General features: G+C 44.0%; 2 non-coding genes across 2 annotated transcripts; both read right to left on the bottom strand.

The window, feature by feature from the left end:
• Window positions 1–2,828: 2,828 nt before the first annotated feature.
• On the bottom strand, window positions 2,829–2,935 carry LOC138560758 (U6 spliceosomal RNA). The gene has a single exon (XR_011299224.1). It is a non-coding gene; the product is annotated as a U6 spliceosomal RNA (small nuclear RNA).
• A 5,363-nt stretch (window positions 2,936–8,298) lies between these two features.
• Window positions 8,299–8,405, bottom strand: LOC138560757 (U6 spliceosomal RNA). The gene has a single exon (XR_011299223.1). It is a non-coding gene; the product is annotated as a U6 spliceosomal RNA (small nuclear RNA).
• Window positions 8,406–12,413: the final 4,008 nt, after the last annotated feature.

The raw sequence follows: 12,413 nt of genomic DNA, 5'->3' as shown, positions 1-12,413 counted from the left end.
AAATGAAACAAAAAGCCTGGAAAAATGTTGAAACAGGTAGGATTTGGACTTACAATAAACGGACTCACAGTCAGATGTGCTATCCCTTGACCCACTGACCCGCTTACCTTTTGTGTAATCCTTTTGCTCTCAGCAGTGTTGTCCAAAGTTCCCTACTTAAAGAGACTTTCTTATAAAAAAAGATCCTAGACATGTTTTTTATGGCCCACATGCCTCATATCCCGTTGCTCTTGATAAACTCACATCATCTCCCACCAATACAAGCTGTAAAAGATGTCAAGGGCATAGCCAAGGAAATTAGACGTGGGCCGAAGGTTGAGCAATCCTTAAATCAGCAGCAAAAATAACATTGAAATCAGCTTCAGAATCTCTTAAAGGATGGGCCAACACTGGTTGCTTGCAGGGCGCAATCGGGCTGACGCCTTAAGGCAAGCGCAAAGGGAGAGCCAACCAAACCATTGATTAGGACCTCTGGACTTTCTGCTCTTTAACATAAGGACATTTGATATGGCAAACGTTTGACCAAACACCATTTAGATGTCGGATGGTATGGAATTAAGCGGCAAACAGCAATACATCAGCATTCTTTGCTGCTTTATTGATCTGGTCCTAAAGGGTTTGGTTTAATGCCAATTATATTTAAAGATAAAAAGATTCATGCTCAACGGTGCTTGCAAATCGACACCCCTCTCCCCATCACGATGGCTGGGTGATGCAAGAGTGAGAGCATCACAGCAGACCCAGAGACATGAGAAACACTCTGTACCTCTGAGTGCATGTGGGCCCATGGCTGGATCAAGGACAAGGCAAGAATAGGAGATGGCTTAAGGTGTCAGCACCCAGGCTGCCCCATTGCGCACTGCCAGCAACAGATGTTGGACCATCCTTTAAGAGATTCTGAGGCTTATTTCAATGTTAACTTTGCTGCTGATTAAAGGATTGCTCAACCTTCGACCCGCGTCTAGTTTGCTTGGCTAAGCCCTGAAAATCTTTTACAGCTTGTATTGGTGGGAGATGATGTGAGTTTATCAAGAGCAACGGGATATGAGGCATGTGTGCCACAAAATGCAGGTCTATGATCTTTTATTTGAAAGCCACTTTGGAAAACCCTACTGAGAACAAAAGGATTACACAAAAGGAAAAGGGGTCAGGGGGGCAAGGGATAGCACATCTGAATGTGAGTCATTTAATTGTAAGTCCAAATCCTACGCGTTTCGACATTTTTCCAGGCTTTTTGTTTCAGTTCTTAACAGATCCACTCCTATGTACCTCTGTGCTTTCAACAGAGTTTTCATTGTAATGGAGGGACATACAGTATGCCTTAAACATGCCTGGGCAGGGAAGACTATGTAAAAGCAAGAGTAGCAGACAGCTTAATAAATCATCAGCAGGACCCTCTAGACCTTCCCCAAAAAACATAACATGATTTCTATGCATGTATGTGCGTTGAACAGCACAAGTAATTTGGTTAATGTCAGTGGATAAATGTCACTTTCCCACAGCGCAGACAAAATCACTTGTACAGGCCCCTTCTGCAAAAGCATTACCGCTGTAGAAAGCAGTGAAAAGGTGAGGCAGTGTGCAGTCCCCCCACCCCCGACCCTGATCGGCCACGATCGGCCAAGGACCTCTCTATAAGAGCTGAGGGTGGAATTTTTCTGGACCTCAGTAACTTAGGGAGACATGGCTAAAGGGATCCTCAATCAACGGCCCAGCTTTTGCTCTGTGGCCTGTCCGAATATGTCTGTTCTCCAAATTACCTGCCGCTGCCCAGGTGTCAGATGGTGAGATGGAATGACCTCCCAGGAAGCATACTGGCAGATGATTTGCATAGGCACACCCCCTCTCCCTCTCTCTTAGCCCTGCTTACTCCACAGTAGCAAGTATCTGGGGAAAATATAGTGGTCGAGGTGGGGTAGCAGTAACTAGCAACTCTGAGAAAGTAAATCTGGGACACTTGGCGACCTGTGGGGAACAACTGCAGAGCTCAGTGCCCAGAAGTTTGTGGCACAGGGAGGAGGTCTGTTGGATTTCAGTAACTTGGAGACATGCAACCTGGTCGGGAGTGCTTCAGGTCTCCTTCCTTGCATGTTCCAAGCAACTCAACAAAGCATCAACAGGCTGAGATACCAACCACAGAGCCCCTTTCCACTTGATTAAAAGGCTAAAATCTTTTCCATGCAAATACATAGCCCCCAAATACCATATTTTCTTTGTTTTCTCTCTCTCTCCTCCCTGTCTCCTTCCCTCGCTCCCTCCCACCCTCCCGCACTCTCTCTTCCCCCCAGCCCCTCTCCCTCTCCCTACCATTAATTTTAAGTTTTCATGCACTGCAGCACATTGTGGCAATGGTATTTCACAATGGGACTGTTTGAAAGTTACAGAAATCAAAAAAGAAATCAACCAACTAAAAGCAGCCAAACCCGGAGTACACTGCTCAGCCCCATTTAAAGATTAAGGCCCAGAAGCAAGTAAAGCTGTAGTTCAGAGCGATATTTGCAAATAGCACCTTAAAGCAGTTTACGCTGGAGTGCACAACAAGGGGGAAAGTGATAATACTGAGTTTGGTAGAATGGGATAAAAAAAAACAAAAGAAGCGTGCCACTTGTAAAAGTACAAGTCAAGAAATTGAAGGGGACGGGGCTGTTCATTCAGTCAAGAGGACTCACAAGTAAAAGGCTCCTGAGGCATTAGTGTTGAATTTGGCGCAAAATGCATTGTGTTGTCGTGTAATATGAATGAACATACAATTTCAATCTTCAATAAAGAAAGATCTATTAAAAAATCAACACTTGCAAATTAAGAAAGTTTCTGTCCAGTCATGTTCCAAAAATAGTGAATGCTTTACGAATGTGCGTGTCATCCTTTAGAGCAGGGGCCGATTTAAATTTCCCATTATCATTCCAATATTAGTACATGTGTTGCAGAAGCAAGCGCAAAGGGAGAGTCAATCAAACCATTGATTAGGACCTCTGGTCAAAGGTTTGCCATACCAAATGTCCTTATTTCAGAGGGCAGAAAGTCCAAACACCATTTAGATATCGGGTGGTATGAAATGAAGAGGCAAACAACAACGAATAAGCATTCTTTGCTGCTGTATTGATCTGGCCCTAAAGGGTTTTAGTTTAATGCCAATTATATTTAAAGATATAAAGATTAATGGTCCAGGGTGCTTGCAAAATGAAAACCCCCTCCCCATCACAATGGCTGGGTCATACAAGCCTGAGAGCATCACAATAGACCCAATAGACATGAGAAAAACTCGGTACCTCTGAGTGTATGTGGGCCCATGGCTGTATCAAGGACAAGGCAAAAACAGGAGGTGGCTTAAGGAGTCAGCACCAGAGGCTGTCCGATTGAGCCCTGTAAGCAACAGATGTTGGACCATCCTATAAAGGATTCTGAGGCTGATTTCAATTTTAACTTTGCTGCTGATTTAAGGATTGCTCAACCTTCGACCCACGTCTAGTTTGCTTGGATAAGCCCTGGAAATCTTTTACAGCTTGTACTGGTGGGAGATGATGTGACTTTATCAACTGCAACGGGATATGAGGCATGTGTGCCACAAAAAGCAGGTCTAGGATTTTTTTATAAGAAAGCCGCTTTAAGAAGGGAACTTTGGGCAACCCCACTGAGAGCAAAAGTATTACACAAAAGGTAAGGGGGTCAGTGGGTCAACTGATACAATAAACTAACTCACAGTCAAATGTGCTAAGTCCAAATACTACCTGTTTCTACATTTTCCAGGCTTTTTGTCTCATTTCTTAACAGATCCATTCCTATGTACCTCTGTGCTTTCAACAGAGTTTTCATTGTAAGGGAGGGACATACAGTATACCTTAAACATTCCTGGGCAGGGAAGACTCTATGTAAAAGCAAGAGTAGCAGACAGCTTAAAAGAATCATCAGCAGGACCCTCTAGATCTTCCCCAAAAAACATAACATTATTTCTCTGCATGCATGTGCGTTGAACAGCGCAAGTAGTTTGGTTAATGTCAGTGGATAAATGTCACTTTCCCATAGCGCAGAACAAAATCACTTGTACAGGCCCCTTCTGCAAAAGCATTACCACTGTAGAAAGCAGTGAAGGTGAGGCAGTGTGCAGTCACCTCCGACACTTCCCTCCTCTGATCGGCCACGATCGGCCAAGGACCTCTCTATGAGAGCTGAGGGTGGAATTTTCTGGACCTCTGTAACTTGGGGAGACATGGCAAAAGGGATCCTCAATCAACAGCTCAGCCTTTGCTTTGTGGCCTGTCCGTATATATCTGTTCTCCAAATTACCTGCCGCTGCCCAGGTGTCAGCTGGTGAGATGGAATGACCTCCCAGGTAGGATCCTGGCAGATGATTTGCATAGGCAAACCCCCTCGCTCTCTTTCTTACCCCTGCTTACTCCACAGTAGCAAGTATCTGGGCAAAATATAGTGGTCGAGGTAGGGTAGCAGTAACTAGCAACTCTGAGAAAGTAAATCTGGGGAGCTTGGCGACTTGTGGGGAACAACTGCAGAGCTCATCTCCCAGAACTTTGTGGCACGGGGAGAAGGTCTGTGGGATTTCAGTAACTTGGAGACATGCAACCTGGTCGGGAGTGCTTCAGGTCTCCTTCCTTGCATGTTCCAAGCAACTCAACAAAGCATCAACAGGCTGCCATGCCAGCCACAGAGCCCCTTTCCACATGATTAAAAGCCTAAAATCTTTTCCATGCAAACACATAGCCACCGAAAACCATATTTTCTTTGTTTTCTCTCTCTCTGTCTCTCTCTCCTCCCTCCCTCCCTCCCTCCTTCCCATCCCCCATAACCCCCCCCTCCCTCTTCCTCTCCCTACCATTCATTTTAAGTTTTCCTGCACTGCAGCACATTGTGACAATGGTATTTCACAATCGGACTGTTTGAAAGTTACAGAAATAAAAAAAGAATTAACCAACTAAAAGCAGCCAAATCCGGAGTACACTGCTAAGCCACAATTAAAGATTAAGGCCTAGAAGCAAGTAAAGCTGTAGTTCAGAGCGATGTTTGCAAATAGCTCCTTAAAGCAGTTGACGCTGGAGTGCACAACAAGAGGAAAAGTGATAATACTCAGTTTGGTAGAATGGGATAAAAAACAAAAGCAGCGTGCCACTTCTAAAAGTACAAGTCAAGAAATTGAAGGAGATGGGGCTGTTCATTCAGTCAATAGGACTCACAAGTAAAAGTCTCCCGAGGCATTAGTGTTGAATTTGGCCCAAAATGTATTGTGTTGTCGTGTATTATGTATGAAAATACAATTTCAATCTTCATTAAAAAAAGATGTATTAAAAAATAAATACTTGCAGATTAAGAAAGTTTCTGTCCTGTCGTGTGCCAAAAATAGTGAATGCTTTACGAATGTGCGTGTCATCCTTTGAAGCAGGGGCCAATTCTATTTTCCCATTTTCATTCCAATATTAGTACATGTTTTGCTGAGGTACATAGGAATGGATCTGTTAAGAAATGAAACAAAAAGCCTGGAAAAATGTTGAAACAGGTAGGATTTGGACTTACAATAAACGGACTCACAGTCAGATGTGCTATCCCTTGACCCACTGACCCGCTTACCTTTTGTGTAATCCTTTTGCTCTCAGCAGTGTTGTCCAAAGTTCCCTACTTAAAGAGACTTTCTTATAAAAAAAGATCCTAGACATGTTTTTTATGGCCCACATGCCTCATATCCCGTTGCTCTTGATAAACTCACATCATCTCCCACCAATACAAGCTGTAAAAGATGTCAAGGGCATAGCCAAGGAAATTAGACGTGGGCCGAAGGTTGAGCAATCCTTAAATCAGCAGCAAAAATAACATTGAAATCAGCTTCAGAATCTCTTAAAGGATGGGCCAACACTGGTTGCTTGCAGGGCGCAATCGGGCTGACGCCTTAAGGCAAGCGCAAAGGGAGAGCCAACCAAACCATTGATTAGGACCTCTGGACTTTCTGCTCTTTAACATAAGGACATTTGATATGGCAAACGTTTGACCAAACACCATTTAGATGTCGGATGGTATGGAATTAAGCGGCAAACAGCAATACATCAGCATTCTTTGCTGCTTTATTGATCTGGTCCTAAAGGGTTTGGTTTAATGCCAATTATATTTAAAGATAAAAAGATTCATGCTCAACGGTGCTTGCAAATCGACACCCCTCTCCCCATCACGATGGCTGGGTGATGCAAGAGTGAGAGCATCACAGCAGACCCAGAGACATGAGAAACACTCTGTACCTCTGAGTGCATGTGGGCCCATGGCTGGATCAAGGACAAGGCAAGAATAGGAGATGGCTTAAGGTGTCAGCACCCAGGCTGCCCCATTGCGCACTGCCAGCAACAGATGTTGGACCATCCTTTAAGAGATTCTGAGGCTTATTTCAATGTTAACTTTGCTGCTGATTAAAGGATTGCTCAACCTTCGACCCGCGTCTAGTTTGCTTGGCTAAGCCCTGAAAATCTTTTACAGCTTGTATTGGTGGGAGATGATGTGAGTTTATCAAGAGCAACGGGATATGAGGCATGTGTGCCACAAAATGCAGGTCTATGATCTTTTATTTGAAAGCCACTTTGGAAAACCCTACTGAGAACAAAAGGATTACACAAAAGGAAAGGGGGTCAGGGGGGCAAGGGATAGCACATCTGAATGTGAGTCATTTAATTGTAAGTCCAAATCCTACGCGTTTCGACATTTTTCCAGGCTTTTTGTTTCAGTTCTTAACAGATCCACTCCTATGTACCTCTGTGCTTTCAACAGAGTTTTCATTGTAATGGAGGGACATACAGTATGCCTTAAACATGCCTGGGCAGGGAAGACTATGTAAAAGCAAGAGTAGCAGACAGCTTAATAAATCATCAGCAGGACCCTCTAGACCTTCCCCAAAAAACATAACATGATTTCTATGCATGTATGTGCGTTGAACAGCACAAGTAATTTGGTTAATGTCAGTGGATAAATGTCACTTTCCCACAGCGCAGACAAAATCACTTGTACAGGCCCCTTCTGCAAAAGCATTACCGCTGTAGAAAGCAGTGAAAAGGTGAGGCAGTGTGCAGTCCCCCCACCCCCGACCCTGATCGGCCACGATCGGCCAAGGACCTCTCTATAAGAGCTGAGGGTGGAATTTTTCTGGACCTCAGTAACTTAGGGAGACATGGCTAAAGGGATCCTCAATCAACGGCCCAGCTTTTGCTCTGTGGCCTGTCCGAATATGTCTGTTCTCCAAATTACCTGCCGCTGCCCAGGTGTCAGATGGTGAGATGGAATGACCTCCCAGGAAGCATACTGGCAGATGATTTGCATAGGCACACCCCCTCTCCCTCTCTCTTAGCCCTGCTTACTCCACAGTAGCAAGTATCTGGGGAAAATATAGTGGTCGAGGTGGGGTAGCAGTAACTAGCAACTCTGAGAAAGTAAATCTGGGACACTTGGCGACCTGTGGGGAACAACTGCAGAGCTCAGTGCCCAGAAGTTTGTGGCACAGGGAGGAGGTCTGTTGGATTTCAGTAACTTGGAGACATGCAACCTGGTCGGGAGTGCTTCAGGTCTCCTTCCTTGCATGTTCCAAGCAACTCAACAAAGCATCAACAGGCTGAGATACCAACCACAGAGCCCCTTTCCACTTGATTAAAAGGCTAAAATCTTTTCCATGCAAATACATAGCCCCCAAATACCATATTTTCTTTGTTTTCTCTCTCTCTCCTCCCTGTCTCCTTCCCTCGCTCCCTCCCACCCTCCCGCACTCTCTCTTCCCCCCAGCCCCTCTCCCTCTCCCTACCATTAATTTTAAGTTTTCATGCACTGCAGCACATTGTGGCAATGGTATTTCACAATGGGACTGTTTGAAAGTTACAGAAATCAAAAAAGAAATCAACCAACTAAAAGCAGCCAAACCCGGAGTACACTGCTCAGCCCCATTTAAAGATTAAGGCCCAGAAGCAAGTAAAGCTGTAGTTCAGAGCGATATTTGCAAATAGCACCTTAAAGCAGTTTACGCTGGAGTGCACAACAAGGGGGAAAGTGATAATACTGAGTTTGGTAGAATGGGATAAAAAAAAACAAAAGAAGCGTGCCACTTGTAAAAGTACAAGTCAAGAAATTGAAGGGGACGGGGCTGTTCATTCAGTCAAGAGGACTCACAAGTAAAAGGCTCCTGAGGCATTAGTGTTGAATTTGGCGCAAAATGCATTGTGTTGTCGTGTAATATGAATGAACATACAATTTCAATCTTCAATAAAGAAAGATCTATTAAAAAATCAACACTTGCAAATTAAGAAAGTTTCTGTCCAGTCATGTTCCAAAAATAGTGAATGCTTTACGAATGTGCGTGTCATCCTTTAGAGCAGGGGCCGATTTAAATTTCCCATTATCATTCCAATATTAGTACATGTGTTGCAGAAGCAAGCGCAAAGGGAGAGTCAATCAAACCATTGATTAGGACCTCTGGTCAAAGGTTTGCCATACCAAATGTCCTTATTTCAGAGGGCAGAAAGTCCAAACACCATTTAGATATCGGGTGGTATGAAATGAAGAGGCAAACAACAACGAATAAGCATTCTTTGCTGCTGTATTGATCTGGCCCTAAAGGGTTTTAGTTTAATGCCAATTATATTTAAAGATATAAAGATTAATGGTCCAGGGTGCTTGCAAAATGAAAACCCCCTCCCCATCACAATGGCTGGGTCATACAAGCCTGAGAGCATCACAATAGACCCAATAGACATGAGAAAAACTCGGTACCTCTGAGTGTATGTGGGCCCATGGCTGTATCAAGGACAAGGCAAAAACAGGAGGTGGCTTAAGGAGTCAGCACCAGAGGCTGTCCGATTGAGCCCTGTAAGCAACAGATGTTGGACCATCCTATAAAGGATTCTGAGGCTGATTTCAATTTTAACTTTGCTGCTGATTTAAGGATTGCTCAACCTTCGACCCACGTCTAGTTTGCTTGGATAAGCCCTGGAAATCTTTTACAGCTTGTACTGGTGGGAGATGATGTGACTTTATCAACTGCAACGGGATATGAGGCATGTGTGCCACAAAAAGCAGGTCTAGGATTTTTTTATAAGAAAGCCGCTTTAAGAAGGGAACTTTGGGCAACCCCACTGAGAGCAAAAGTATTACACAAAAGGTAAGGGGGTCAGTGGGTCAACTGATACAATAAACTAACTCACAGTCAAATGTGCTAAGTCCAAATACTACCTGTTTCTACATTTTCCAGGCTTTTTGTCTCATTTCTTAACAGATCCATTCCTATGTACCTCTGTGCTTTCAACAGAGTTTTCATTGTAAGGGAGGGACATACAGTATACCTTAAACATTCCTGGGCAGGGAAGACTCTATGTAAAAGCAAGAGTAGCAGACAGCTTAAAAGAATCATCAGCAGGACCCTCTAGATCTTCCCCAAAAAACATAACATTATTTCTCTGCATGCATGTGCGTTGAACAGCGCAAGTAGTTTGGTTAATGTCAGTGGATAAATGTCACTTTCCCATAGCGCAGAACAAAATCACTTGTACAGGCCCCTTCTGCAAAAGCATTACCACTGTAGAAAGCAGTGAAGGTGAGGCAGTGTGCAGTCACCTCCGACACTTCCCTCCTCTGATCGGCCACGATCGGCCAAGGACCTCTCTATGAGAGCTGAGGGTGGAATTTTCTGGACCTCTGTAACTTGGGGAGACATGGCAAAAGGGATCCTCAATCAACAGCTCAGCCTTTGCTTTGTGGCCTGTCCGTATATATCTGTTCTCCAAATTACCTGCCGCTGCCCAGGTGTCAGCTGGTGAGATGGAATGACCTCCCAGGTAGGATCCTGGCAGATGATTTGCATAGGCAAACCCCCTCGCTCTCTTTCTTACCCCTGCTTACTCCACAGTAGCAAGTATCTGGGCAAAATATAGTGGTCGAGGTAGGGTAGCAGTAACTAGCAACTCTGAGAAAGTAAATCTGGGGAGCTTGGCGACTTGTGGGGAACAACTGCAGAGCTCATCTCCCAGAACTTTGTGGCACGGGGAGAAGGTCTGTGGGATTTCAGTAACTTGGAGACATGCAACCTGGTCGGGAGTGCTTCAGGTCTCCTTCCTTGCATGTTCCAAGCAACTCAACAAAGCATCAACAGGCTGCCATGCCAGCCACAGAGCCCCTTTCCACATGATTAAAAGCCTAAAATCTTTTCCATGCAAACACATAGCCACCGAAAACCATATTTTCTTTGTTTTCTCTCTCTCTGTCTCTCTCTCCTCCCTCCCTCCCTCCCTCCTTCCCATCCCCCATAACCCCCCCCTCCCTCTTCCTCTCCCTACCATTCATTTTAAGTTTTCCTGCACTGCAGCACATTGTGACAATGGTATTTCACAATCGGACTGTTTGAAAGTTACAGAAATAAAAAAAGAATTAACCAACTAAAAGCAGCCAAATCCGGAGTACACTGCTAAGCCACAATTAAAGATTAAGGCCTAGAAGCAAGTAAAGCTGTAGTTCAGAGCGATGTTTGCAAATAGCTCCTTAAAGCAGTTGACGCTGGAGTGCACAACAAGAGGAAAAGTGATAATACTCAGTTTGGTAGAATGGGATAAAAAACAAAAGCAGCGTGCCACTTCTAAAAGTACAAGTCAAGAAATTGAAGGAGATGGGGCTGTTCATTCAGTCAATAGGACTCACAAGTAAAAGTCTCCCGAGGCATTAGTGTTGAATTTGGCCCAAAATGTATTGTGTTGTCGTGTATTATGTATGAAAATACAATTTCAATCTTCATTAAAAAAAGATGTATTAAAAAATAAATACTTGCAGATTAAGAAAGTTTCTGTCCTGTCGTGTGCCAAAAATAGTGAATGCTTTACGAATGTGCGTGTCATCCTTTGAAGCAGGGGCCAATTCTATTTTCCCATTTTCATTCCAATATTAGTACATGTTTTGCTGAGGTACATAGGAATGGATCTGTTAAGAAATGAAACAAAAAGCCTGGAAAAATGTTGAAACAGGTAGGATTTGGACTTACAATAAACGGACTCACAGTCAGATGTGCTATCCCTTGACCCACTGACCCGCTTACCTTTTGTGTAATCCTTTTGCTCTCAGCAGTGTTGTCCAAAGTTCCCTACTTAAAGAGACTTTCTTATAAAAAAAGATCCTAGACATGTTTTTTATGGCCCACATGCCTCATATCCCGTTGCTCTTGATAAACTCACATCATCTCCCACCAATACAAGCTGTAAAAGATGTCAAGGGCATAGCCAAGGAAATTAGACGTGGGCCGAAGGTTGAGCAATCCTTAAATCAGCAGCAAAAATAACATTGAAATCAGCTTCAGAATCTCTTAAAGGATGGGCCAACACTGGTTGCTTGCAGGGCGCAATCGGGCTGACGCCTTAAGGCAAGCGCAAAGGGAGAGCCAACCAAACCATTGATTAGGACCTCTGGACTTTCTGCTCTTTAACATAAGGACATTTGATATGGCAAACGTTTGACCAAACACCATTTAGATGTCGGATGGTATGGAATTAAGCGGCAAACAGCAATACATCAGCATTCTTTGCTGCTTTATTGATCTGGTCCTAAAGGGTTTGGTTTAATGCCAATTATATTTAAAGATAAAAAGATTCATGCTCAACGGTGCTTGCAAATCGACACCCCTCTCCCCATCACGATGGCTGGGTGATGCAAGAGTGAGAGCATCACAGCAGACCCAGAGACATGAGAAACACTCTGTACCTCTGAGTGCATGTGGGCCCATGGCTGGATCAAGGACAAGGCAAGAATAGGAGATGGCTTAAGGTGTCAGCACCCAGGCTGCCCCATTGCGCACTGCCAGCAACAGATGTTGGACCATCCTTTAAGAGATTCTGAGGCTTATTTCAATGTTAACTTTGCTGCTGATTAAAGGATTGCTCAACCTTCGACCCGCGTCTAGTTTGCTTGGCTAAGCCCTGAAAATCTTTTACAGCTTGTATTGGTGGGAGATGATGTGAGTTTATCAAGAGCAACGGGATATGAGGCATGTGTGCCACAAAATGCAGGTCTATGATCTTTTATTTGAAAGCCACTTTGGAAAACCCTACTGAGAACAAAAGGATTACACAAAAGGAAAGGGGGTCAGGGGGGCAAGGGATAGCACATCTGAATGTGAGTCATTTAATTGTAAGTCCAAATCCTACGCGTTTCGACATTTTTCCAGGCTTTTTGTTTCAGTTCTTAACAGATCCACTCCTATGTACCTCTGTGCTTTCAACAGAGTTTTCATTGTAATGGAGGGACATACAGTATGCCTTAAACATGCCTGGGCAGGGAAGACTATGTAAAAGCAAGAGTAGCAGACAGCTTAATAAATCATCAGCAGGACCCTCTAGACCTTCCCCAAAAAACATAACATGATTTCTATGCATGTATGTGCGTTGAACAGCACAAGTAATTTGGTTAAT

Source organism: Ambystoma mexicanum, unplaced genomic scaffold (genome assembly GCF_040938575.1).
Source record: "Ambystoma mexicanum isolate Mex_15411 unplaced genomic scaffold, UKY_AmexF1_1 Mex_scaf48, whole genome shotgun sequence".
NCBI lineage: Eukaryota > Metazoa > Chordata > Amphibia > Caudata > Ambystomatidae > Ambystoma > Ambystoma mexicanum.
The sequence above is the reverse complement of the archived record's forward strand: the minus strand, read 5'-3'. Positions and strand labels throughout refer to the sequence as shown.